At 47.6% G+C, this 27,743-nt stretch overlaps 1 long non-coding RNA gene across 1 annotated transcript; it reads left to right on the plus strand.

Annotated features, from left to right (window-relative positions):
* Positions 1 to 737: 737 nt before the first annotated feature.
* LOC144105020 (uncharacterized) lies at positions 738 to 27,743 on the plus strand. Its single transcript, XR_013308690.1, has 3 exons — positions 738 to 842; positions 4,032 to 4,086; positions 27,658 to 27,743. It is a non-coding gene; the product is annotated as an uncharacterized LOC144105020 (long non-coding RNA).

The raw sequence follows: 27,743 nt of genomic DNA on the forward strand, positions 1-27,743 counted from the left end.
GTTTGGAATGAAACTCATTTGAATGACGTTTGAGATTTTTTGGCTGCTAAATTCTGACAGCGAAAAAGGTTCTTTGCACTGCACAACCCTAAAACCTCAAGAGTTATTCGAAAAAAAAATTCTCATGTGACCTTTACTACTAGCTTTATTTTATCACGGCATCAAGCACGGACGCACCCACGTACATCCGACGTAGTAGTGAAAGTTACAAAGCATTCTTTCTATTATTTTTGCATGTTTTCACTTCTATAATGCCTTATCGGCCATTATGCAGCGTCCAATGCAAAGACTGGCTTCCCATTAGTAGGAGGTGTTTCTTCTCTGGCCTCTTTAATTAAAGACATATTCGGTGGCCGTTATAATTTCATATTATTCATGTGCAGCTACATTGAATGATATAGAAATGGATGTCACAGCCAGTGGCCATTAAAAAGCCTAAAAATCCACATATTTATCGTTTCTTAGTTTTATTTTTGATGTTTTTCACTCTCGACAAGGCTCACAATTTGGCATGTAAATACAATGTATGTACTATAATGATGTACTGAAACGGTGGGTTGATTATCCAGTAGGTCATTAAATTGCCGGTAATCGAGGTACTCTGGTGCATTTATTTAAAGACGTCAAACAATTTTGTAACGCTTAAAAAATCAGAAAAAATAAAATAGAAAAAATTTCTTTCTGAGAAATGCTGTCACGACCGCATAAAAACCGCAAGGAAGCTTAAGGGTGAGGCAGGAGAGCATACCACGTCGCACTGTTCGAATCGCTTATCCGAGCGTTAAGATGAAGGCGGTTTTGATCTGTCTGCTCATACTTGGAGTTTTCGGCATCTTGTCTGAGTAAGTGAATCATTTTTCTGTGATTTTCTGTAAAAACGTGTACTTTGCAGAATGTAAGAACTAATATATCTAAGAGTAATAAGATCTCTATGTAGCAGGCAGGGGCAAGGTTAATTGGAGAGACATGGGAGAGGCCTTTGCCCTGCAGTAGTTGCAGTCAGGCCACTGCTGCTGTCGATGACGATCATGGAGCAAGTAATTTTAGACGAATATATGGCTATTAATGTGATAGATCTTGAATAAAATCTTAATGAGCTTCGGTTTGTGTGTTTCACTGTAAGAAATTTCTCGCCATCCTCGCATGAATGCTGCATATATCGCGGAGAATGGTGAATAGTACTTACATAAGTATGTGCTAGTAGATTTTCAAAAACTTATCGTGGTTTGAAAGCTAACAAAACTGCAAAGTTTGTTCTGTCCCATACAATCTATTTACTTGAAGTATTTGTAAACATAGTCTTCCATAGAATTAGGTTGCCGTCTTTTTTCGACTGTATGGTGACTTGCGCTGAATTTATATTAAAATTAACCACTTCTATGCAAGCATTGAAACATAAGTTATATGTGCAGAAATAAGCATGCCCTTGTATATAGCTTTTCGTAAATACGACAAGCTCTTGATTTTTGTAAATTCTATTTCTATGCTGGCGGTGTAAAATCATGTGAAAAAGGAGTTCGCAGTATTTAAGAAATTGCCTACATATCGTGTACGGCGTTTAGAGTCTACACGATAGCAGCATGAGAAAATGCCGGTCAGAAATCGGGTCATGAAGAAAAATCAGCATTTATTGGCAGCTTGTTTGGAACATATACAAAAACGCTAGTAGTAAGGGGCAGAAAGCGAGAAAGCAGACTGGAATAAGTCGTGTAAGTGACAATGAACAAATGAGAAGATTTGTATAGTCAGCCACTGAGAACCAACTTTAAGACAACACAACTTATGGGGAAGGTGACGTTAAGAAAATGGCACTGAAGAAATCGTGAAAAATTTGATCCTATGTTGTAGTCAAGGGGAGGCGAAATCACGGAATTAATTGCCATACTCTCGTAGCCCATTATATGATTGTTCACGGTGCCTTTGGCTATCAGCTTAGTCGTCTGTCTACAGGATACGGCGCGGACTCAACGAACTTTTTTTCTTTGGGCTGGGCTAAACACTTGGTCTCCTGTTCACTTTCCCGGCTTCAATAGCCTTGGTCATGGGAGGATTTAATTCGACCTTTAGGGTCCTTTATTATAGGGTAGGAGACTAAGATTCGCTCCCTGCATTTGAAACTTCAAGTGTTGTTCTCCAGCCTTGACACGTAGACGGGCTGTCTGTGGCTTCCACATAAAGCCGTGAATGGCTTCAGAGACGAGTCTTATAACATCTTCATTCATCCGGCGGAATTGCAAGAGGATGGACGTAGCATATCTGCCGCCCACCATTTGGAAGCGCGACAAAGAAATGAAAGATCATGAGGAGAAGAATAATTTATGCACCAGCAATTATATGTACAAAAATGAAACACAAGACGTCGCTATTATTGAAAAGCTTTGCGAATAGCATTGATAAAATGCGTCACAATGTTTCGTTTCATTTTTACAGCGCGCAAATATTTATGATGGTCCATCCTCTTGCAATTCGGTGGCTTCATTGTTTTCATTTAGTGCGGTGCTGAAGCCAGCCTTCCTCAAGAGCCGCAATGACAATGAATCTGGGACCAGCAACTATAGATACGTTTTTTCATGTCTCACGTCACCTTTAAGTACTCGTTGACGTCCCAGTGTTCATTCGGCTGCTGAAAACGAAACCGAAGCAGCACGAGAAAAAAATGCGAGTGTAAATTATTTAGCGGTCGTAGAAGATTACCAGGTGGTAATCCATGTTTAATAATGCGTTACGCATTATTACAAACAAACAAAACGCGCCCAAAAAAATTTTGGTGTCGATACTCCTTTAACACTGCTACTTCACTCGCATAATTTTGATGTTTTATATTTACCGGAGTAGAGGCGGAATCGCACTAAACCGCCGTTGATTATAGGCATGAGATTGTTTCCACAGGTCGTTTACACATTATACGCAATTAACCAAAAAATCTTCACAAGGACGTGTACTGGCCTCTGGCACCAGGAAAACGTCCTGCGTTGGTTAAAACTTCGCGTATGGCGACAGGCGATAATTTTTGCTTCTCTCGAACATGAATCGTACGGAAAGTTCGGACTGTTTCGAAAAAGTCGGCTTTAGTAGTATCAACGCGACTTTCGGGATGTGAAGCACGCTTAACTGGCGTTACGGGTGGGGCACTTTTTTTTTCGGCTCTGTAAAATGAAAACAATTATCTAATAACGTACTGTACGCTTTTATAGAGTGCATCAATTCTTGCTGAGCACTAGTAACGACCCGTTTAATCAATCAAAAAGAGTATAAACTGATAAAGAATAGATGAGCACTTTTAAGCATTGCCTAGTTACGAACGCATCTCCTGAACGGTTCTGAAATGTAAACTCTGCAACCTTTGTGCCTTTCCTCAGAGTACACGTTTCGGCGCACAGAACACGAATGCTAGCGGCGAAGCTTAAACTAGGTTTTATACACTTCATAGATATATAGAGAAGGTAATGATGAGGTAGGCTAAAGAAAAAAGGGAGCAGCATGGATGTTGCTTGATATAGCAGCCAGTGAAACCCTTATATGCCAACTTCCGATAGGAAGACCTCATGAGTGGTGCATATTCCACGGCATAGTTTTTTATTTTTTTGGCCACTAGTGTCTCCGCATATGTTACATAGCCCGTAAAGATAGCAAGCAATTATGTTAGAGATTTCATGATAGATTGGGCGATGCTGGAATTTATTTATAGCCAGCAATTCTACATTGTCCGGGAAGCTCAAATTATCAGCGTTTAAACATCTACAGCCCGCGAACTGTACAGCAGTATTTCCGATTCAATGCGAGGAAAAGGAAACGGGTAGAGCAGGTTCTTCGAACACTAAATAAAAGGCGGCACTTTACAGAAACAGAAAAAGGCTTCAAAGGTCGACAATTGCGTCTTCAGATAATGTAGTCAGCTTTTTGCATTATATTAAGAATTCGTCTTCAATACAACGGCAGTCGCTGCCACAGAAGAGACGGGATTGGATATCAGAGCAAGAGGCTATTTCTCGTTGGCATCCTGACGCAAAGAATATCACTTTTCTTTTCAGATGTGGCATTCCGCCTGGTGCCCCTGGCATTGAAGGGAACGCCTGCCAATCGTCGGTTGGTGTAAATTTGATCCTGATATGGTTTTATAGAAAGGTAGTTTCAGTCGCAGCCGTATAATTGCTTTCATTGTGCTAAGTTAGTTGGCCTTATTGATAGAAAAAACTCTGATCAATCTCGGCACTGATATTACCAGAAAAAAAACCCACTGTGAGCGTATGTTTGTGTTGTTTATGAAAAAGCAATGCAGCGTTACATTTTAAGACGAGGACGCTGCAAGAACTTGACAGGACGTGCGCGGTACTCCAAGCAGTGTTTTAATGAAGCAAACATATTACAGTTATACACAATGAAGGTAGTGAGCATGCGCATTCATGACGGTAGAAAAAAACACAAATCTAGTAGGTTGAGGACAGCAGGCTGCATATTATTGCTTATTTATTAATATGGCTGTTGCTGTGCGATGTCAGTGGACGTTAAATATCCCCAGGAGGTCGATACTTCCGGAGTCCTTCACTACGGCGTCCCTCATAGCCTGAGTCGCTTTGGGACGTTAAATCCCCATAAACCAATAAACCAAACCAATTATTATTCTGGATTCACTCGTTCGCAAGGGGATGTGGTGCTGACGCACGTGTCTCCTCTTTCTTTAGCAATAACGCTTCTGACCACTCATGAGCTGACATATCCTAACTTCTGCTTAGAATTTTGATTATAACAACTAGTGGCTAACAGTTTTGATCGTTTTTATCTTTGCAAGAATGGCATAAGGTGAATAGGTTCTGGTGCGGGTCTGAAACGTTATCTAGTAGTCGTTCATGATCCCTTGGGCGTTCGTTTACACAGCAGCCGGTTTTTCCGACCTAAGCTTTGCAACATGAAAGGCGGATCTCATGGACAACACTTCTGGCGCACCGCACGTACGACTTCGTGTGTTTCATTTCGCAGCCGGAGCTCGCAGGGGCGCCACTGGTGATTTGGGGCACATCTTGGCAAATCTGCCGGGAGCAGAAAAGACCATCGGCACACTGCACTTGTTGCCAACCATATTGAGCTTGTGGAACACCCTGAGGATGTTAGGGGTCACCAGTGGTTTCACTCTGCCACTTTCTTGTCTCCGTACATTCCTTGGTCAGTCCTTGATTTTTTGTGAGAGCGCCCCTGCCAGTTTGGAGTGCAGAATCAAACACACAAAGCTGTACGTACTATGTGCTGCTGGTGTGGTCTATGAGTTCGCATTTCATATGACAAAGTGTACGTCAGGAAAGCTGGCCGCTGTGTCAGCGTATGTGCCAGGGAAAAAAACAATTACTTGGTAACATTTCGGAGCCGCACCAGAATTTAATCCCTATGCCGCTCTTGAAAAAATAAAAACGGTCATAACTGCGAGCCCTGACATGAGGAAATCAAAATTCTAAGTGGTAATAAGGACGAATCAGCTCGCCAATTGTGAGAAGCGCTTTTAACAAGGAAGGCAAAGGGGCGACACGTCCGTCACCGCCAAATCAGTCTCCCCGAAGGCCAGTGTATCCAGATTATTAATTAGGCGATGATACGCAGTCTACTCCCTTTAATATAACACGTTTTTGTATTTCTTTCCTACTCTTATGAATACACCGCACTCAGTATTTTCATATTCAGTAAGTTAGCATTTCTATTCCAATAGAAATAGTTGGAATATGGCACCCATCCTGTCAAGTGCTTTTTGTGTCCTCGTTTTAAAATATAACGCTAGAGTACTCTTTCAGAAAGTATTGTTATCTGCGAACATGACACAACTGGGACGACCAGGTATCATTTTTTTATAAGGATCCATGTAAAATCCATATCGTTTTTCTAATTCTTGAGGATTAAGGCCAACTTCAGCCAAAGACAGCACGCCGCGAACCACACAAATCAGAAGGTAACGGGTCCTCACGCTGATGAAAGCTTTCGCCATTATAGCTTTCGCACACACCGGTTCTCTGTTGGCTGATATATGCAGCCAATGGCGAGGTCTGCCCGCCAATGAGCCAATGTTCGGGTCGCTCACCATGGACGCTTGGAAGCCGCAGCTAAGTCACTGTTCAAAGGGCCAAATGAATCCAAAATGAATAACGGGTGATGGATATTTGTTAATTACGGCCCCACTATAACATGTATAATAGTTGAGTCGGATGAGGAATAGTTGGCGCTTGCCGCGCAGTTGCTAGTTCAAGCAGTCGGCGAGGTCATACTACCTGTTTTGGGCGTAATTTGACATCTTTTCTCCTGCTGTCTTACCGAGGTGTTAGTTAGAGCCAATGGATAAGTCACAGGGTACACCGGGAAGCACGGATGCGATTGCAGTGCTGGGAGCGCCAGTCAGGGGCAGCCATGAAGCCTCAAAATCCGGTGGTGGACAGAGGAGGATCGCGGTACTCTGAATTCTTCCAGTGACTGTAGTGTCAGCCTGCTTTAGGCAGTTGCATCTGCGGCCCATTGATCCAGTGCTTTCTCCATCAGCCTCAAACACAGCCATGTAGGGAACCACACTGTCGCCCTGCCTTCCTGCATTTAATGGTTGGATATCACCGAATGTTACCTAGTATGACTGATACGCAATATGTGTGTTGCCATTTAGGGCCTCATATTTTACAGAAAAATACTGATATTAACATGTGGTAAGGATTTTACTCTCGGTGTGCACTTTAGGCGCCGTGAAGAGAGAGACCATAGGTGATAAAAGAGAAAGGAATTTCTTGTAGTGATGGTATCGTTTTTCACAAGAAAAAAAAAAGGAAAAAGTCAGCCACATACACAATAGCGTGGCGATGGCTTGTAAATAATCATCTGTCGGCAAGGTGTGGAGTGATGAAAGAAATAAAGAAAGGCGATGATAAAAAACAAAAAAACTGAACCTTCCACGAAGTAAGATTATATACAGTGCTACAAAAGGTGTGCGGTGACGTCAAGCGGCCGCCAGTGCAGCACGGTGGAAGGCAACTTGCGTGTCTAATCGGCTCATCCCTATCGGCTCCAGCATGCAACGCTGAAGCTGTGCGCTGTACAAAAATAAAATGGTGTCCGTGATGTCACATGAATACATTCTATGTTCATCGGGGTGAGATGAGGTACAGAAGTCGGTAAATAACACATGACATCTAGTGGAATGTCCTCAGGCTGGTGAGGTCGTTTTCGCGTGTCTCGGCGCTGGCGAGGAGTTCGCGGCGTGGTTGAGTGCTGAAGTTGCTGCGAAGCAAGAGTCATTACAAATTTCTACTTATGCCTAGTCTCGTCGAGAACCGCCTGTTCACTGAACGTGGCGCGCTCTTCTTTCACCTGGCTAAATCAAAAACACAAAATCATAGAGGGGTCTATCCATTGCACTAGCATATTGATCTTATGGAATGGTTCGCCAGGAGCAGAGCGTGAGTGAGTGGGTTGCTAGACGACTTAGCACCACATGAGATCTCACATATTCTCCAGTGCGAGGAGTGGGTCTTAGGTCGGTAGTCGGCCTGCGGTGGCGACAACATAAATAATCCACGGATACCCGTTGTGCTGTAGTGGCAGCGAGGGAAAAGAGCGCGCAGCTAGAAACGGCGCTGCAGGAGTTTTTCTACACGGTCATGATAACGCTCAGGACGGCTATTCTATAGGGGCGTTCTTTTACAGAGGCGTATCATGGTAATTATGAGGCTATTTTCCTCATAAGAACGTCGTAATGCCCACGGTGTCCAAGGTAACACGTACATTTGAGGATTTAGAACCAGGATGGCGCGACTGCAATGAACGTTATGTGGTGTCATAATTGACTTTTAGTCAGAAGTGCTAAGAGTGTATCCAATACTGACACAAGGCTCAGTTGGCTGCGAGGCGTTTTGACTGTCAGCCGCCTTCGTTCCTGTATAAAGGCAGCCCCATCTGTCATCGAATTCGCTGGTAGGCCAAAAAAACATATAACAACACTTGGCTGCTATACTATTACGTGACGGCAATCCCGTGAAGACAAGACTACATGACAGATGGCGATAAATTGATTTAATGGCGGCGGGCCCAGCGCGAGCGCTCCATGCCGTGCCACTGCCCGCTTTGTCGTCTTTTAGTTCGTGACACTACCCATGGTTGGCAAGCGATCGTCCCGATCGCGAGAACTAGAAGACCGGCAGTGAAGATGAAACGCAGGAGGTGACGATGAGCGTAAAAGGAGGGATGAACACAGAAGGGAAGAAGATGCAGGGCTTGCCGTCACGATGAAAGATATCAGCAGATAATGATCGGATGAGCGCTGATTCAGAAAGCTTCCGCACCGTAGCTAGGTCACCTTGAGCCGACGGCCGATGCCCACGAAAACACCAAAGGGCATGGGCAGCGGCTGTTCCGAATATGTTGGCGGTTTCAAGGGTCGGTGGGGTCTTTGGGGCGGCGTCGCCAAGTTTTCATGCCTTCTGGTCGGGACGTGGGACGGGGCTGGGGTGAACGGCGTGGTCGGTTCTCACCTGGAGGGCTGGGGCACAGCCGGGCGGTGCGGAAAGGAACACGCGACCGACGACCACGGCAAACAGAGGACGCCGAAGCTCCAAGACCAGGATGGAGATCAATGGTCCGCATCTCACACCAAATGCTACCTGACGGCAGTCCGGTGAAGACAGGACTACATGACCGATAGCGATGGAATGATTTATGTTGTTGTTGTTAGCCTATCAAAAGATGGCACATACCCACACTAGGGGATCGGCCAAGAATCGGGTGGCTATTCACCTGAACGCACTTAATAAAAAGGAAAAGCACGTGGGAGTGCAACACCGGTGAATTCTTCGTAATGAACAGAAAAGGGATGAGAGTTTTGATTTCAAAATTATAAGAATAATAATAAAGAGATTGATTAAATATTAATGATTAAGTCAAAATGTAATAATTGGTAGAAAAGAAAAGTTTGGAACACTTCGCAAGGTAGTCGGTGAGATTCTATAAGGAAATTTAGAACAGCGGTACAAACAGATCTGTGGCTGAACTCAAATGTGGTGGCGCCAAATGATAGCGACAGCGGACTGCTTAAACTAAGGCCAAGATGCTGCAAGGGCTCCTCCTGCAACCTTTTTCTCAGAGAGTTGAATCGGCGACAATACAGCCAAAAATGTTCTATAGATTCAGGCTCACGGCAAAATGCACAAAGGGGAGAGAGCGCCAAACCCGACTTGTGAAAATAGAAATTTAGAGGGGAGATGCGGCAGCGCAACCTCGTCAGTGATACTTCAAGCTGCCGAGAGCAACAAATTTTTCTGTTCCATAATATTTAAGGTGCTCATAATCCGCCGATGTTAAAAGTGTTGTGTCTTGCGCGCTTAAAAACGCACGTCGCCGAAATCTAGATGCTGTAATATAGGCTGTAGCCGCAATGATTGGCAACACGGGGCCGCTGAGGGAAGCTTTTGCGAGATTGTCAGCAATCTCATTTACTGTCACAATGCTGTGACCGGGAACCCATACTAAATGAACAAGGCCCAAATGCGGAGGAAGTAGGGATAAGAAAGTTGTTAAAATGGGACCGCCAACATGTGCAGCGAGGGACGAACACAAAGACAAAGAATCAGTAATTGCTGCACCTGCTGTAATAGAGGGGTCTAGCTTGCGTAGGGCAAGTACAACTGCTAGAAACTGCTTGAAAAATAGGGGTGAAATCTGGAAGGCGCAGTGAAAAGGACAAGTCTAAATGCGAGAAAAATATTCCCACACCTGCTTTTTCATTGCATTGCGATGCGTCAGTGGCTATTGCTATATCTGTAGGTAGGGTCCTCAGATGATCTTCTAGAAGACCATTTGGAATATTCGGTGGCAAAAGTTTTGCATTTTTTGGGAATATGTCGTCGAAAACAATGTGGATAGCGGGCCCATTGCGAAGCGTAGGAATGATATCATAAATGTTTACATCTAAAGGCTGAAGTAATCTTTGCACAAACACTACCTGAGGGGAATTGAAACGAGACCAGGGGACACCAAAAAAGGAGGTGGGCTGACAACAGAAAATGCTTTGGGAACGGTGGAAATGGGATTCATAGATCCCGAGGTAAGTCTGCACAGTTAAAATTTGAAGTCGTGATAAGAGAGGCGGAATGCGGGCTTCAAGGTACAGCACATTGATAGCCCCAAATTTTGGAAGGCCGAGGCACACGCGAAGTGCTTCCCTCTCTAAAAGGACGAGAGGACGAAGTTTATATGTAGCCGAGCCTGAAAACAACACTGATCCAAATTCTAAAATTGTCCTGACATACACAGTGTAGATGATTAATAGCGCATCTCTGCGCATGCCGTACTGGTGATGACATAATCTCCGTAACATGCCCACGGCACGAGCCTCTTTCGCCGCGACACGGTCAATGTGAGGTCGCCAGGTGAGTTTGTTGTCATAAATGACCCCTAGGTATTTTAGGGATTGAACCTGCGGTATTGTTTTTAACTGGCAAGTGAGAGAGACCACTACAGGAGTGTATAGAGGGAAAACAAGAGTGGCGCACTTGCCAACATTTAAATTCAGGTTTAATGCGCTCAACCAGTGCTCAAGTGTATTCAAATATGACTGCAACAGATCATACAGGGAATGTATATCCGGCGCAGCAGCAAAAAACGCAATGTCGTTCGCATAGACGTAAGTGCGTACATGGCAGTGGAGAGGAATTGAGCTCAACAGAATATTAAAGAGCACAGGAGAAAGAACAGCTCCTTGCGGTACACCTCGCGTTTGTCTGTACCTCTCTGAATGAACACCATTATGGACGCAAAAGAATTACCTGTTATAAAGAAATGCAGATATCCATGCAACTATATAATCTGAAAATTGAAGAGACTGTAGCTTATGTATTAGGATTGAGTGTTCTACACTGTCGTAAGCTTTGGCGACGTCTAACGTAACCAAAGCCGGGACCAGGCGTTGACGACGATCAAGGAGAGTAATGCTCTCAAGATCAGCATGTACATTCCATATCGAACACCGTGGCCGGAAAACAAGTTGGTACGCGCTGAGTATATTTTGCGGTCCACAATGGCTGACACCCGAATTAGTAACACCCGTTCTCTCAACTTTCCCACGTTTGATGTTAAAGAAATTGGCCTAATATTCATAGCCTCCACCCTGATGTTTAAGTAAAGAGATCACCTTGGACAGCTTCCACTCAGAAGGTATCCAAGCGTGTTTGAGAGAGTAGTTTATTAGGTGCAATAAGGAGTTGGGAGACTCTTCAAAGAGAATCTTGACCATCTTTGTAGTAACACCATCAGGACCAGGAGCAGCAGCTGGCAATCTCTAGACAACTTGTGAAAGCTCTGATAGATTTACTTGTGAGGCATTATCATTTGGCACGACTGGTGCAAACAACATTGGGCGCGAAGGTAGTAAAGACGAGAACCGCTTTTGCAGGCCTGTGGCAATTAATTCAACCGCCTGGATAGCTTCTTCAGGTGACATAACTAATGACTGAAAATTATGAGAGGACATGAGCTATTTCCTAGACCGTAGAAAACCGAATAGTGCGCGTCGGTTGCCCGCCTTTGAAAAATATTCGAAGTGTTCTGAGTCATATTTTTTCTTCGCGCGAGAAACTGTGAGTTTAAAGTTGGCTGCAATAAATTTATAATCACTCCAGTTATTCGGGCATTGGTTATGAAGAAGCTTTTCCCATGCTGCCTTCCTCCGCCTGTAATCTCTTGTACAGTCCGCATTCCATCAGTTAGAAGAATTCCCTTTTGTTGGCCTCACCAGGAACTCCGACTTTTTACGGCTTTCCTCTATAGCCAGACATATGCTTGCTGACTTGTGGACCTCGGCGATGTTAGGCACTGAAGCAACGGCAGAGCGCAACGCCGTCTGAAATCTGTCATAATTTACATGTGACCGCAACTGAGAAGACGCCGGATTAACACGACATATGATATCAAAATGAATAGGTATATGGTCACTTGAGGTGCCGCTATCAACAGTCGATCAATTCGTTACGCCAATTCCAGGACTAATGAACGTGATATCTAAAAGAGATTGAGTGTGTGAGCGAAGATAAGTGGCCGATCCTGAATTTAAGCACATCAGGTTGTGATCAGAAACCCAGTCCCAAAGGCGCTTGCCGCATGTGTTAGTCATAAAACCCCACGACAAATGGTGACAATTGAAGTCCCCAGCCACGAGAACTGGGTTTTTACAGTTAACGAGTAACAAGTCCAGAGGTCTAACATCCTGGACTCCATTGGGGAAATAACAATTTGCTATTTGAAAATGGAGAGCACCCAGGAAGTACAAAGTCTAGTGCCAGAATCTCACAGTCAGGAGACATTTGTTGAAAAGGTACCATAGCCCTGTGGCAAAAGTGTGAAGAGACTAAAGTTAGTAAACCCCCTCCTCTTGACTGACGGTCTAGGCGAAAAGAACGGTAATTTTTGATATGAAAATGTTTGCCGGTTGAAAGCCACGTTTCTTGAAGAATTATGACATCCGGATTTAGCTGGGTAGAAATGTAGTGTAAATCTGCGGAAGCGGAAAGAAAAGAGCGACAGTTCTACTGCAGAACTCGCAACGACGCTATGGTTGCTAAAGCCTAGCAGCAGCAACTGCCTGCTCCAAAATGGTATCCTTAGGTTTAGTGCCAGGCTGCTGCTTCTTTGATTTGGGCTGGGTGCCCAGCGAAGACTACGAATCAGACATGGGGTGCCCGCTGCGCTTAAGAAGCCGCGCATCAGGCTCCACCATCCAGGAATCATAGATTGTACCAACGTCCCTCGAAGTACCCGAGGTAGGTACAGCGGAAGGGGCAGAAGTTTGTTCCTGGGGCTGTGATGCTACTGGAATTGTAGACCGGATAAGAGGAGAGGGAATTGCTGTCGAAAGAGGAGCCAAACCGCCCTGCAGGGCATGTGTAAGCTGAGTCGCTAGAAAGTTTGTAAGGTACTCCAACACACTTGCGACAATCTTTTCTACCATTTTAGACGTGGAAGCCTCCACAGCAGCCGCAATTGCCTGGAACAGCGTTGAGTCTAACATGACACCTTGCCGAGCGGTCACACCGGCATAACCGTAGGCACGTTCTTTGATCTCTGAAATAGCGTCACGGCGCGAACAGCGTTTTCTGTCAATTATCTCCAAAATTTGGATTTCCTGAGCTCGAGAGGGACAATTTGAGTAGTTTGCAGAGTGGGCACCACCGCAAAGGCAACTGTTCTCATTCTTCTCAGTTTAGGTGCTCGTTGAATGACCATCCCCACAGTTGCAACACCTCAAGTTGGATTTGCAACCGCCAGCGCTATGTCCATAGCTCCAGCAGTTGCTACACTGCAGAGGCCGAGATGATAACGGATCTACCCGACAAATTAGAGGCCATGCCTTGACTTCAGAGGGGCAGGAGGTGACGGCAAAGGTAGCAATCACTGATTCAGTGGGCATCCGCAAGTTGTTTACATCCCGGCTACAGCCAGCGGTGCACAGCAACAACACCTGCAGCCGACAGAAGCTCAAGAGTCTGTGCCGGAGACAGGGAAGAGTCTACGCCTCGTACAATACCTTTCGTGCACGCCAGATGTGAAGGGATGAAGGAACTTACCCGAAGGGAGGCAAAGGATGAGGAGTTTAGCAAATCCCTTACACAGGCGAGGTCTGGCGATCTGCACAGAATCCTGCCGCATCCAAACTGGCGTACCTCTGATATTGACTCATAATGAGAAGTCGCCGACTGGAGAGCAGCCAGAACAGCACCAGGGTTGTTCATCTTGATTGCACCACCATCCTTCGGCACCAGCGCGACAGGGATACTGCCGACACCACTGCGCAAAAAAGCTTCCAACGGCAGGAGATCAGTGGACAGAGAAGCCGACCAGAGGGAGCTCCCCTGGCCGGGAGACTGGGTCGACATAGCCCCGGCTTACTGCCTTACCGCGCAAAGACGCAGAGAGAAAAGACCAGAACCAGCCACCCGAAACTTAGCCGATCGTTCTCAGTAGAGCAGAGCTTCCAGGAAGTAGTCTGGCGAGGCGAGGCCTTCTTCCCGTTTCAATGCTTCTGAGAAAGCACGACCGACGCAGAGCCAGAGGAGCGCGCAGTTCGAGGGCGCGTTGCCGCGAAGCTTGGCCGTGAAGCCTGGCCGGCTGAGCGCGAGCGCTCCGTGCCGCGCCTCTGCCTACTTTGTCGTCTTTTAGCATATGACACTACCTGGTTCGGCCCGTCCGGACCACAAGACGCGACGAACTGACGACGTTGCCGCGCCCAGAATGACCCGACCGACCCGTATGCACACCGCATCCGTGCCCTTGCTGTTCGGTGCATCCAATGACTTCGGCCGTCGGCTCCTGGCACCCTGCGGCCTGGATGCTTCGTGGACCGGGACTGATCAGCCGATCGTCTCATCCACCGTGGCGGCAAGCCCTTCACCTTCTTCTATATTCTACGATTTTTCAAGCCCATCGTCATCTACAGCATTTTAACTTCTTCTTCTTCTTCTTCTTCTTAGTAAGCTGGCACATACCCACTCAGGGGCATTGGCCAAGGTTCAGTATATGATCCTAATGAGGTATTTGCGCGGGGCGTGAGAAGACCAAATCAATATAGAAATAGGAACAGTCAAATGAATTAAAGAAATATGAATATTGTAACGGAAAACAGGGAGACAGGTCGCTAACCAGCAGAATACAGCAAGCAGCCAGCCAGCCAGCGCGAGACACTTCAACGTCTTCGAAGACACTTCAGCGCCACCTGAGAACACCAGGTGGCATTACTCCCCCTCCAAAAAAAAAAGAAAAACAAAAGCGGGGTTGCAGTATGGGCAGTGGAAAGAGAAAAAAAAACAGCACAAGCACACAAAAATGTACAAGGGAGGTGGGCGAAGGTGTCCCACGCGAAAACTAGCAGAACACTGAGCGTACTATCCATTACCGCGTGAAGTAGGGTTTCATGCGGACAACGTGCACAACCTCAGAGCGGGGTGGACGACGCTGAGGCTGCACAGTCCCGTCAGGAAGAACTTCGTAGGTCACTTCGGTGACGCGGCGCAAAACTCGGTACGGTCCAAAGTAACGGCACATCAGTTTTTCAGACAAGCCTGGGCGGCGTACCGGGGTCCACACCCAAACTTGGTCTCCCGGATGGTATTCGACGTGCCGATGACGGAGGTTGTAGCGGCGTGCATCCGTGCCCTGCTGCCGCTGAATGTGAAGACGGGCAAGTTGACGTGCTTCCTCGGCGCGCTGAGCGAACTGCTCGGCGTCTGGCGTGAGTGGGTGGTCATCAGTGCTGCATGGAAGCATTGCATCCAGCATCGTCTGAACGTCACTTCCGTAGACCAGACGAAATGGTGTAAATCGGGTCGTCTCCTGGGTGGCCGTGTTGTAAGCGTATGTGACGTACGGGAGAATCTCGTCCCAGGTTTTGTGCTGCGAGTCTATGTACATTGCGATCATGTCGGCGATCGTTCTGTTGAGTCTCTCTGTGAGCCCGTTCGTCTGTGGGTGATAGGCAGTAGTTTTGCGATGGTTCGTGTGACTGAGCTCGAACACGTCGCGCATGAGCTGTGCCGTAAACGCCGTACCTCGATCAGTGATTACGTGGGACGGTGCGCCATGACGCAGCACGATTTGTTGCATAAAAAACTGGGCGATCTCAGATGACGTACCGCGCTGCACCGCTTTAGTTTCCGCATACCTTGTTAAATAGTCGGTCGCGACTATGATCCATTTATGACCGGCCGATGACACAGGGAATGGGCCCAGAAGATCGATGCCGACTTGATCAAAAGGCGTCCGAGGGGGTTCAATAGGTTGGAGCAAGCCCGCTGGCTTGAGAGGAGGCGCCTTACGACGTTGGCAATCGCGGCAGCCTCTGACGTAACGCTGGACGGCGTGAGAAAGTTTGGGCCAATAATACGCCTGGCGCACGCGTGCAAGTGTGCGGGCAAAGCCCAAGTGGCCGGAGGTCGGCTCATCGTGACAAGCAAGAAGGATATCGGCGCGGAGATCTGCCGGAACGACGAGGAGGTGCGCTCGGTCAACAGTGCTGGAGTTTTTCTTAAACAAAATGCCGTTCCGGAGACAGAAGGCCGGCAGGTTTCTAGAAAATTGTCGGGGTACGACAGAAGCTCGGCCCTCCAGATAATCAATGATAGGTCGTAGGTCTGGGTCAGCTCGCTGGCGGGTCATTAGGTCTAAGGCGCTGACAACTCCAATAAAACCACTCTCGTCCTCTATGCTATCATCCGCTAACCCGACGGGCGCGCGAGAGAGTGCGTCAGCGTCTTCGTGCGTCTGGCCAGATTTGTGCACAATGGTGTAATCGAATTCTTGGAGGCGGAGGCTCCATCGGGCTAGGCGCCCCGATGGGTCGCGAAGATTTGCAAGCCAGCACAACGAATGGTGGTCGGTAACTACTTTGAACGGGCGGCCGTAGAGGTACGGACGAAATTTCATGGTTGCCCACATAACCGCAAGGCATTCTTTTTCTGTGGTCGAATAGTTTGTTTCAGCGCGAGAAAGCGTGCGGCTTGCATACGCGATGACCCTTTCCACGCCACCTTGGTGTTGGACGAGTACGGCGCCGAGGCCGACGTTGCTCGCGTCGGTGTGGACTTCGGTTTCAGCCTCTTCATCAAAGTGCGCAAGAACAGGGGATGTTAGCAGTCGTCTGCGCAGCTCGGCAAAAGCCTCCTGCTGCTCGGCAGCCCACACGAACTGTGTATCATTGCGCGTGAGGTGGTACAGGGGTGCGGCAATCTTTGAAAAGTCGGCGATGAAGCGGCGGTAATATGCGCACAGACCCAAAAAACGTTGCACACTTTTCTTTGTTGCAGGAACAGGAAAGTTGGCGACGGCAGCAGTTTTCTCGGGGTCGGGCTTAACGCCATCGGCACTCACGAGGTGACCGAGAAACTTCAACTCTTTGTACCCAAAGTGGCACTTCTCGGGCTTTAGCGTTAAGTCGGCCGATCGGAGGGCATCTAATACTGTCCTCAGGCGTTCAAGGTGTTCGGCAAAGGTTTCGGAAAATACGACGACATCATCGAGATAAACCAAACAAGTTTGCCATTTTAGTCCAGCGAGAACGGTATCCATCATCCGCTGGAAAGTTGCCGGCGCTGAACATAGCCCAAAAGGTAGCACTTTAAATTCGTACAGTCCGTCGGGTGTTACGAACGCCGTTTTTTCGCGGTCCCGCTCGTCGACCTCTATCTGCCAGTACCCACTCTTTAAATCAATGGAGGAGAAGTACTGGGCGCGACGAAGTCTGTCGAGCGAGTCGTCGAAACGAGGCAGCGGGTAGACGTCTTTTTTGGTGATGTTGTTCAGTTTCCGATAATCCACGCAGAAGCGGAGTGTCCCATCCTTTTTCTTCACCAGCACGACAGGTGAAGACCAGGGGCTGCTGGAAGGTTGAATGATTCCATCTGAAAGCATCTCCTTCACCTGCGTTAGGATCGCCTCACGCTCCTTCGGTGAGATACGGTACGGCTGCTGATGGATGGGGCGGGCATCGTCGGGCGTAATGATGCGGTGCTTGAGAAGAGCCGTTTGCCGGACTTTCGACGAAGAAGCGAAACAGGAGGAGTATTCAAGTAGGAGGGCACGTAGTTCTCGCTGTTGAGTCACCGAAAGGTCCGGGCTGATGTCAAGGGATGGGCGCACAGGTCTAACAGCTTCGAACGCGAAACATTCAGAAACCTCCGCTAAGGGGTCGGCGAATGCGATGGCAGTAGCACGAAAAAGGTGCCGGGGCTCGTTAGAGAAGTTAGTCACCAGGAGCTCAGAGCAGCCGTCGCGGAGATGGATGAGACCTCGCGCTGAGCAGATGCCGTGGGTGAGCAAAAGGGACAGGTTGCCCTCTGCGACCGCTGTCCCTTCACGTAGTCCGTCGCAGTGAACACTCACAAAAACGCTGGCGCGTGGCGGAATCCAAACGCTCTCGGCGGATATTCTAAGGGCGGCGCGGCGTGGACAGTCCCCGGAGTAAACTTCAGCTTTCTCGGTAGAAAATGTGACAGTGCGCTTTCGGAGGTCAATAATAGCTCCATACTCTCGGAGAAAATCAACGCCAAGGATACAGTCACGGGAGCAGTTCGGTAGAACTAGGCAGCTGACAACAAATGTGGAGCTGCGAATTTGGACTCTTGCTGTGCATAGGCCAAGCGGAGTTACGACATGTCCGCCAGCCGTGCGAATCTGCGTGCCGGACCATGGTGTCATTACTTTTTTAAGAAGCGCCGCTAGATTTCCGCTTAAAATCGAGAAATCAGCGCCAGTGTCCACCAAAGCACTAACCTTATAGCCATCGAGAAGCACGGGTATATCCAACGAGAATCGATCTCCGAGTTCAGGTACTGCAGTCGTTGCCTTTAAATCGCGGTCGGTCGCTGTTCGCGTTGTCGGGGGGTCTTGTTCGTATCGATTGCCAGCGGCCTCGCCCCCTGAGGTCGCTCTCTTTAGTTTTCCCGGCGGGGACTTGGCGACCGTCTCTGCGCCATCCAGGAGGAGCTTTGGGGCTGTGGCGAAGGTCGGCGTGGTGATGGAGACCGAGACTGCCGCTGGGGAATTGTCGCCATGCGCTGCTGGGCTACGTAGTCCTCGATCTCCCGGGGTCGTTGACCTCTTGGTGGACGGGGCATGTCGATAGGGAACCCCTGCAGCCCAAGCTGTCGATACGGGCACTGGCGATACAGATGACCGGGTTCCCCGCAGTGAAAGCAGAGACGCCGCCGATCCGGAGCACGCCACAGGTCCGTCTTCCGCTGGGGTGATCGTCGATTGTCGATGTAGTACGTGTCGGGGTGTGCGGAAAACAGCGAGCCTTGATTGGACGGAGGAAACTGCGCCGAAGAGGGCGCAGGACGTTGCAAGGCTTCAGCGTACGTTGGACGACGGCACTCCGTTGGTAAAGGCGGCGGGTCAACGGACGGGAACGAAGGTCTCAAGGCTTGAACCTCTTCGCGGACCAGGCTAGCGAGAGAGCCGGCCGTCGGCAGGGGAGCACCGAAAAGCGCCTGGAGCTCTTCGCGCACAACGGAGCGGATCAGGTCGCGGAGAAAACCAGGGTTAGCCCCGAAGGCAGGAAGCGGCTCTGTAAGTGAAGCGGCGAGTACCGGCCGGTCGTAGGTGGTAGACCGCCGCAAGAGCATTTTCTCCATCGTGACCGCCTCCGAGAGAAACTCAGCAACAGTCCCAGGTGGACTGCGCACGAGGCCAGCGAAAAGTTGCTCTTTAACGCCGCGCATGAGATGGCGCACCTTTTTATCTTCGGGCATGGCCGGGTCAGCTCGCCGGAAGAGCCGAGTCATATCCTCCACGTACATGCTTACAGTCTCATTCGGCATCTGAATGCGAGACTGCAAAGCCCGTTCAGCCCGTTCTCGACGATCCGTGCTGGTGTAGGTCTCCAGCAGGCGTCGGCGGAACTCGTGCCATGATGTTAGGGCGTCTTCTCGGTTTTCGTACCAGGTACGTGCACCATCCTCGAGACTAAAGAAGACGTTTCGAAGTTTAGCGGCGTCGTCCCACTGGTTGAATGAGGCCACGCGTTCAAACTCGAGAAGCCAGTCCTCTACGTCTTCGAGCTGGCTGCCGTGGAATGGTTTGGGCAGTCGCGGATTCTGCAAGGTGTAGTAGGCAGCAGCTGGCATGACAGGTCGATGGGTGGGTGCTCTGGCAGACTCCAAAAGCCCGTGTTCGGGAGGTAGGCCTTGATTTCTCCGGCTAGCACGGTGCACGGGGGTGTCCACTAGTGAAGGACTGGAGCCCAGGGTATCCGGAGGAGTATGAGACATATACAGGGATCTTTACCCAGCACCTCCACCAAAATATGTAACGGAAAACAGGGAGACAGGTCACTAACCAGCAGAATACAGCAAGCAGCCAGCCAGCCAGCGCGAGACACTTCAACGTCTTCGAAGACACTTCAGCGCCACCTGAGAACACCAGGTGGCAATATTCAGGAATAGAATCGAGCATTTTTAGACATGCGACAAAATTTTGTATACAGCTAACAAGGTAATCGATCTGTTGCACTTATGTAATCATGATCGTAGCCACAGACACTGCTTAACGGGAATCTCTTTGCGCTCGCACCGAACGAAATAATAACTGGAAGAGACAGTGGGAGTCCTAGCCTCGAAAGAGGGACCTCTAAATACTGTTTTCTCTGAACTGCGAACCACCGGCAAGAGAGCCGAAAATGATCTCAATGGTTTGTCGCACATGAACCCACATCTGCATAAGTACAAATTTAAGTGAGGGATTCTGCATCGCAGAAGCGTCATTGACACCTCACAAAGCCTTGATTTACACCACCGGATGTTCCATGGGAACTGTAAGTGGCTAAAATTCACGGTATTGAGCAATCGATCACTCAGGTTGGCTGAAATATGTAGGAAGCGCTGGAAAAGTGAAGCTTCTAACACAATAAGGTGAGGGACGGGATAGATTACCGGAGCGCTGAGAGCTGACCTTGCCAATAAATCAGCCATCTCGTTAAAATAGACGCCCGAATGCCCGGGTACACAGACAAAGCGGATCTCCCCCACTGTGCGCGGAACAAAAAATCTAAGCGAACGATTCAGTAAAAATTTTCCCGAATTTTGGAGAGAGACTAGAACTGAAAGGCAGTCTGCAAGAATAAGAACCCGTGCTACAAGCCTATGAAGCTTGAGAAGAGCCAAACCAATGGCCAGAAACTCTTGCGAAGAATATGGGAGTATAATCTGGGATACGAACGGAATAGCTCCAAGCCAGCTCCTGCGAGTATATCCCCGCCGCCGCCTTCTCACAGGTGCCGGAGGCATCAGTGGAGATAACAGTATGAAGTGTAAAATTCTGTAGGTGTTCAGAAAGGAGACCATATAGGATATTTGCGGGCATATGTTCCGCATGGAACAGGAAAATATGGTAATAATAGAAGACGGGGTCAGCCTGCGTATCTGCAACTTGCTGCAAGGAGATCAGAATAACCTGAAGCGGGGCTAAAAGATTCTTCGTGAACCTACCTTCTGGAAGCTGTTAGCGTGGCCAATGATTAGTTAAAAACAGCTGTGGTTGGGATAGAAAAATGGGACTACGAACGCCGGGGGCCGGGTCAAAGGACCTGAGGAAAGTACGGACTGTTAGAAGTTGGAAGAGGGAAAAGAGATCAGGAATACGGGCTTCCAGATAAAGGACAGCGTTTGGAGCTGATTTTGGCAGCCCGAGGCATAACTGTAGGGCACGCCTTTTCATTAAAGCTAATGGCTGCAGCTTGCAGTTTGTGCTACCAGAGAACAAGATACAACCAATTTCCAGAATCTGTTTCCGATAAGCCTTATAGAGCAACATTAACGTGTCACGACGCATGCCAAACTTTTTATTGGAAACTCGTGTCAACCGGCCCAGAGCACGTTCCCCTTGAATAACATTATTCTTAATATGTTGTCGCCAGTCCAAGCTTTGATCATAAGTAACGCCTAGGTATTTAACCGACTCCACCTGCGGAATTGGAGTGGAACGGTATACTAGGGTGATGTACAAAGGAGTGTCGGGCTGATATACCAGCACGACACATTTGCCGACATTAAGTGATAAATTAATTTGGTTCAACCAGCCTTCAATAGCATTCAGGTATGCCTGCAAACACTCGTATAGTGCGTGAATATCCTTTGCAGATGCGAATAAAGCTATATCATCTGTGTATACATAAACTGCAATGTCTGTATGTATGGGTATGTCCCGAACCAATATGTTGAAAAGCAGTGCAGACAAAACAGATCCTTGCGGCACACCTCTTCATTGAACATAGGTATTAGAACAGAAAGATCCGTCTGTACAGAAGAAAAATCTATCTTTTAAAAATTCACAAATCCAAGCATAGATGTAGTGCGGTGGATGTAGCTGAGCAAGATTGTTAATAAGGACTGTGTGTTCAACGCTCTCATAAGCTTTAGCAACATCAAGTGTCACCAAGGCCGCAACTTCTCTCTTGCGCATTGAGAGTCGTATTCGGCTCTCGAGATCCACATGCACGGATCATATGGAACAACCGCGACGAAAGCTAATCTGTGCGGAGCTGAGGCCGTTAACGGGATGAACATGCTCTGTGAGGCGACTGTGTACTACTCTTTCTATTACCTTTACTAAATTTGAAGTTAAAGCAATCGGCCGAATATTGTCTAAATGAAATCTATTGTCTGCATTTTTCAAAAGTAAAATTATTTTCGCAATTTTCCAACTGTAAGGATTCGAAGAGTTTTCCAATGATGCATTTACAATATCCAGAAGGTGAGTTAGAAATTCTTGCGCTAAAATATTTAACATGCCCACAGTAACCCCATCAGATCCCGGGGCAGCAGACCGCATCGAGAAAACAATTGGGAGGAGTTCTGACACGTCCACCTCGGGATAATCCGAGCTGGGGTTAAGAGTGTGCAAAGGTTCCGTTTTCTGCACTTGGAAACGAAACACCAGCCCCTGAGCGATACGTTCAAGGTGTTGCTATGATTATAGGAAAGGCTTTTTTATGCTGCTTTTCTAAGGCGATAATCCTTCTCGCACTCCTCTGTCCACCAAGGAGACGGCTGTCTGGCAGGGGCAGTAGCACACACAGGGATTACAGAGCTCTCAGCAGCATCTTTCAGAAATGAAATTGCCCGCTGAGCTCTTCCTGCTCGACCTGAGCTAACTATGGAGGGAAGCGAGGCAGATATCAATTTTTATACGTATAGTGATTTACAAATTTCATGGTTGCACCTCCTTTTCTGATAGGAGAGGACATAAGAGTATAGGTTATTGGAAAGTGGTCACTAGATGTACCAGAGTCTACGGTTGATCATGCAGATACTCCAACCCCACGAGATGCTAATGTTAAATCTATGACTGAACTATAAACTACACGCATAAAGGTTACTGCTCCGGAATTGCAGCAGCGCACTGCATTCATAGACATCCATGACCAGAGAAGCTGGCCGCAGGAGTCTGAGCGACTACCCCAGACACTGTGGTGCGAATTAAAATCTCCCTGCGATGACTGTGTTGTTTGCTCCGCCCAGTAAGATATCCAAACAGTCTGTCCTATGAACAGCTACAGGAAAGTAGACGTTAGCAATAATCACTGTGGCGCACTGTAGCAGGGAGATTTTAACCGCACAACTCACAGTCAGGGAGCATAACTTTCTGGGAGATTGATGCCCGGTGACATATTTTTGTAGAGATCATAGTTATTAAGCCACCACCCCTGTCATTATTGCGGTATACCCTGAAAACACGGAATTTGTTCATGGAAAAGGATTTAAGTGCAGAGAGCCACGTTTCTTGCAAAATCACAATATCTGGATTATGTTTATGAAGAAGTGTTTCAAGATCCGTGAGAGAAGAAAGTACGGAACGACAAATCCATTGCAGAACTTTTAGACCCGCCATGATTCTTGACTGAGGAAAGAGGCAGCAACCGCCTCTTTCAGCACATCAGTCTGGGGGATTAGTTTGGGGGGTCCTTTCTTTGCTTTGATTTGAGGAACAGCTGACTTCGAGGGTGAGGAAGAAGCTCGAGGCTTCTGGGAAGGACAGAGCATTTCAACATCCGTGTTACAGATATCTACATGAGAGACACGACCAGGAGCGCTGTTGGCAGGCGGGACTTGGGACGCGTCAGGAAGCGACATGAAGTCACTCTTACTAGCAGCACAATTTAGGAGCGATGCAGGCGTCGCCGCCGGAACGGATGATTGAGAAGGCAGTGACAGGCCTGCAACAAGTTGAGATAAAGCGTCGGTGAAGTTGCACAGCATTACCTCGACCACCACAGAAAGAGCCTGTTCTACTGAGGTCGCTATCGAAGTAGTCAAACTTGACTCTACATCTGCAACAGAGCTTCGCGCACGACTGGCATATGTATTATTCTTCCGATCCAGAATTACATTCGCATCTGCTCTCGAGCATCGCTTCGCTTGAATTATATCTAGCAGGCTTTGTTCGTCCGCGCTTCGAGCAGTTGGCATCATCACCTGAGTAGTTAGTTACACTTGCAGAGGCAACACTGGGATGATCAGAGGAGCAACTGTCATCCGAATGCCCTTCTCCACAAACACGGCAGCGGGTCGCCGATTTACACGCCTTACCACTGTGACCGAACCGCCAACAGTTAATGCATTGAAGTGCACGGAGTTGCAGAGGATCCACACGATACACTATTGGACAGACCTTGATCTCAGAAGGACAGGAGGAGCCAGCAAATGTAGTTATAACTGATTCTGTCGCTACACGCACACCATTTAATTCTCTACTGCACCGGTACACAGAAAGAACCCCCACACCTGCATCCTGAAACTCCTCCAGTATTTGCTGTGGGGAAGATGCTGGGTCCACTCCACGAACAATACCTTTGGATCATGCGAGCTGTTCAGGGATGAATGCTTTCACCGCTAATGACTGAAACATTTTGCACTGGGGCAGGTCTGTGACGCAAGCAATGTGAGAGGACTTGAAAACAATGCCTCTATGGCCGAAAGGTCGCACCTCAGAGATCTGGAGGTAGTGGGTAGTGAGAGACCTTAGCTCCTCCTGAAGAACCTTAGAGGTTTTCATCTTGATCATTCCCTCACCGATCGGTACGAGCGCCACTGGGATAACGTCAATTCCATTTTTACTAAAAAGGTCCAGCGGCAAGCTTTGGGTGGGCAGGCTGGCAAACCAGGCTGCCGACCCTCTGCCCGGGGAAGTCAGCGACATACTTGAGCCAAACGCTCCCTCAAGTGCACATTGACCGCGCCTACAGACTTAAATTTAGACCTGGCCAAATCCCTTACGCAGAACGGCCTCAACAGAGACGAGCACGCAGACACTACCAGGAATCTACAGGCACCACAGGAAACAGCCGTTCAGAACCGTCCAGCTGGCAATCCTCACACTTCTCACGTTCCTCTTCTTCACTGGTGATCTTCTTCTTCGCGGTTAGGACGATCCCCCGATGGCCCCAAGTAATGTGACGGACTAGAAGAAAACGAACTGTGCTGTGGCGCGGGCGGGAGTGCTCGCACCATGCCGTCCGCCATTAAAATCATTCTGTAGCCATCTGTCATCACATCTCATTCACGTGCTTGCCGTCAGGTAAAAGTACTTTTAATGGGTCGCCATCTTTTCATTTAGGGCACCCATGATTGCTGCGTTCAACTACTTGGAACCAACACGTAGCGTTGTGATATAGTCGGGGTTGTAAAAGGTCACTAAACGTTCCTGCTTAAAGTAATATGAAGACGGTGCGATGAACGGCGACAGAGAAGACATACAAATGATGGGACCAGTGCAAATTGTAACTTAGTTCATTTCACATTAAGTCTGCCCTTTGTACGACAACCAAGCCGTATCACAAGTACACCAACACTGTCAACAACTATCTAGGGTCCTCTCTTGGAATCACTGCTGAGGCAATACATCGAATCAGCAAGCAAAATACCATTAGCGATGCATGGGGTGCAAGTTATTGACCATTGTTTTAACCTTGCTATTGAAAAGAAAAACAAAACATGCAAAACATGCAAAGGAGATAACTATGGTACACCAGCGAAAAAACCGCACACTCTAACCAAGGCGAAACCTGGGTTGTGTATCTTCACTATGAAGAATCAGAGCGACGACTGACAAGCCTGCTTTGCTGCTGTGCACCATTATTTCAGTAAGTAAAACGTGGTAAAGCTTTGTTAGCCGGTTTCTTAAGACGTACTTTGGCAGTCCGTGAATGAGTGGTCTTTCCTTGCGCTTAGTTCATTGGACGTGCTTAAGCACCTAGGGAATTTTCCGCCTCAGGAGAGGCCCCCTCCTCCGTTCTCCATCTGCATTGAAGAACTGCACTATTCGGTTCCTCACGAACGACTCTTAACAGCTGGAAGGAATATGACTCATTCAAATGGTGAAGTGCGCTTTAAAAATGGCACAGAAGGCAGTGCTAAAAATTTTCATTGTTAAAATTTGACCTGAACAAGTCCTGTTTCGTACGAAGGAAAATTATTATCTGAGAAAAAAAACGAATCTGTATCGGCTTACCTATATGCCTGTCCCTTGCAATATCTTCCTTTCAATTGTAGCAGCTGAGATAAGAAGAAATCTTCATGATCATTTTGTATTTCGCATTCACAGGCATGTAGCCGGTCTTGCTCGTGTTGAAGTAGACCATGAATTAGATGTTCATGACTATGTTCTTAGGCACAGCCAGGGTCCGAGGTTTACTTACAAAATCCCAACAAATGGTAAAATGCATTCCCTAAGTATCAGCCAACTGCTTCTAAAGGCTGGCATCTGCTGGTTATACTGTAGAAGACAAAGTCCCTGGACCACATGGTCCGCCAATGAAGCTGATAGCTCTATCATTAGCCGCCATCCTTTATCCACACTTGTGGATTCACAGCTCCACAAGTTGAGTCTTCAACTGGCCGTCTTCATATTACTTCGTTCGTGCGTGTATATTTTTCTTCTCGTGTAGCACAGCCAGCTCCTTTGCCCTGTTTTATTCTTGCAGCTACGGAATGGCTAGGTTAAAAAACTGCTCAGAGAATTTCCCCTGTGCCTCGCTTATGTCATCTTCTTAGCTAAGGCGATGTACTACGTCAGCAGTGTTTCCAAGAGATGGCGATATAATGTTTCATAGATTTGATTCATCTGTCATACGGCTCAGTTGTCGTACAAAATGAATGGCTTGAAACAAACTAAACTAAAAAGTGGCGGTCGTCCTGTCGTATGTGTTTTTTGTCTGCTCCCTTTGGTCGTACCGTCGTCATATTGCATTCACCGTGAACCAACGAGTCAAACAAGAGTTTTAGTTTGTACCTAATCCGGGTTAACGGCTGCAGAATCGTATTTGGCGCAATGGAAACATTTTTTGCAGAACACGTTTCTAGAATACTTCGGCACTGGCTCCAGCTCCAAAAACCATTTACTTTCGTGGAGATGTTCAAAGGATCCGCCAAAAATAAAACCGTAATGTACCTCTGGCTTCAGAAAATAGTAAAAAATTGTCGTAGAGACTTGTAATCGAAGTTTCTCTGCATGGTCTATTACCCATTAGCAGTTCCAACTCATTATTTAATTATTTCCTGAACGTTCTAGCAGTGTTACATGAATATTCGAGTGAAAGGGGTAATCGAACAGAATAGAGTCGTTATGAAACTAATGCTAACTCTTAGTCATATTCCATATAAAACTCGCGTGCTTTCTCAAACATACTGACGCAATGCCATTTAATGGTTGTCTCTGTATTCTTCGAAGCCGGCGCCACAGAGCTTTAATGCTTTGTTTGTGTTGAAGGCGCGAACATATTTATCTCAATTGATGGCAGCGAGGGCCATCCGATTCTATGTTCCACACTGTTGTGGTCACTTTGTACGCTGTATGTCGAGACTTCTTTGTGACCTTTAAATTGTGCATGGCTGAGAGCGGCCATTCAATTGTTACTTACGGCGTCAGTGAGTCATTCAGCTCCTCGGGGGCGTGAGTCACACCAATAAAGAGCTGCTTTCAGACGGCCATTTCGCTGTCTTACTAGCTGCCGGACAGCAATATGCACTACGTGAAAGTTTTTCATATGTAATACTTGACGTATCATTTCATTCAGGGAATGTTTTTGAGTGATTTCTCTTGAAGCAGCGTGCACAAATTATGCCGCCGGTTTTCACACTAAACCGCTTCCTTTCACTTGATTATTAGTGTCGTCCAGGAGTTCACGGGACGCCATGCGGAGTCGGATGTAGATGCCATGAGAACGTGCGCAACCGAAGAGAACGAGGAGCGTG

Source organism: Amblyomma americanum, chromosome 9 (assembly GCF_052857255.1).
Source record: "Amblyomma americanum isolate KBUSLIRL-KWMA chromosome 9, ASM5285725v1, whole genome shotgun sequence".
Lineage (NCBI taxonomy): Eukaryota > Metazoa > Arthropoda > Arachnida > Ixodida > Ixodidae > Amblyomma > Amblyomma americanum.